Consider the following 1,918-nt stretch of genomic DNA (forward strand, 5'->3'; position numbering starts at 1 on the left):
ATTTAGTTTACAATATAAATTTTGATTGTTTTAATTTGAATATATGTAGTGGATTCCAAAAGTTGGTAGAACGACAAGACCCACATTTTAATGATGCTATAAAGGAAAAAATTCAAAAAGAGCAATTCAGAGATTGGTTCGAAAGAAGGGTATGCATTTCATTTTATAAATGCCACATATTTACAAATCTTGGATAAATTAATTTTCTCACATTTATTTTAGATCAAAGATGATGAGAAGCTCAAGGAAAAATTCATAGACCTAATAAGAGGTCCATTGAATAAAGTGGAGTCTTATAAAGCATACAAGTGCAATGGTTACAAATTTGATTGCGTAAACACAAATGAGCTCACTTCACAAAATTCCGGTGTAATTGTCATAGGTGAGAAATTTATTCTTTTCTTAATATCGTAGTTGTACTTTTTCATTTCCATTTGTTCTTAAATTTAAACATTTATAATTGTAGGAACTTCTTATCAAGAATGTTATGACAACTATTACGGAAGAATAGAAAAAAATTTCAACTTCTATATCATAATGGGCATAAAGTGATGGTCTTCAAATGTCATTGGTTTGATCATACAAAACATGTCAAAATTGATAAACATCAGATGACAACGGTGGATGTGAAATCAAAACTAAATGCCGAAGACGTTTTTGTGTTGGCTAGTCAAGTCCATCAAGTATACTATGCACCAAATATTTTGAATGTGAAATCATCATGGTACACGGTTCTAACAACGAAGAGATGACTAGTTGATGAAAGTGTATAACCTTAAGAAAGGAACAAAATCAATGACGAAGCTCTACAAAATGAAGTGTCGAATGCTTCATCATCACACGTCGAAAGAGTTATTGTTCGGGATCCCTTAAATTTCTTTATTGACTTGAGGATGTTTGAAAAAGACTATTCGATGGATGACAACGAGGAAGAACAAAATAAAAAATATGAAGAAGACGAAGACACCAATGAGAACGACAATGATGAATTAAGTGATAACGATGATTTAGTGTAATTTTGAAATTTGTATGATATGTGTACAAAAATCTATTTCTATTAATTTAACTGCTTTAATTTGAGTTTAATTACATATTATTAGATTTATTTATATATGATGGGATGATATTTTTGTTATGTTGAACTAAAACAGGGGATTTATACAGTAGGGCAGGGGAGCCAAAATATTATGGTACATTAAATTCGACCGCAATTAGTCAAATTTGGGCCTCAGCTAAATTCGACCGTAGTTGGTCAAATTTGGGCCTCGTCTAAATTCGACCATTTTCGGTCAATTTTATGTTTGAAATATAAGTAGATTCATCTCATTCTTACCATTTCTATCGCCGCCTCTAGTAAAATTTTATGTTCGATAAAATTAGGGTTTCTTTTCTGCTTAAACTCTGAATCAGTTTACCGGTAATTCTGCTCTATTTCCATGGCTCAAGAAGGATCGATTCTGTTTATCAAAGAGATAATCCGTTCATAGGTGATTCCCCCCCCCTCCCCCCTTATGTGTCATGAAACTCTCGTACTTTGTCTGTAGGTAAACCCTAATTTGGGGGTTTTGTATTTGTAAACGTTAATTTGGTAATTTGGGGGATTTGTATTTGTAAACCCTAATTTGTTGATTTGGGGGTTTTATATTTGTAAACCCTAATTTGGTTTTTCTAGTACCTGGGGGTTTTGGGGGGGGGGGGTTCTAGTTTATTTTAGGGTTCGATTTAAGGTACATTTTTTGTCTTTAAACAGTGATTGATGTTATGTTTTTAGGCATGTTTCTTGCATTAATACACACATAAAGACTTATATATATATATGTTATGTCCCAATATGTTTGTAGAAGGGGGGTTGAATACAAACTTTACCATTTAATTGAATTTAATGCGGAATAAAAAAGTGAAACAAAATTCAAGTTAA

This window comes from Apium graveolens, chromosome 9 (assembly GCF_009905375.1).
Source record: "Apium graveolens cultivar Ventura chromosome 9, ASM990537v1, whole genome shotgun sequence".
Taxonomy (NCBI): Eukaryota; Viridiplantae; Streptophyta; class Magnoliopsida; order Apiales; family Apiaceae; genus Apium; species Apium graveolens.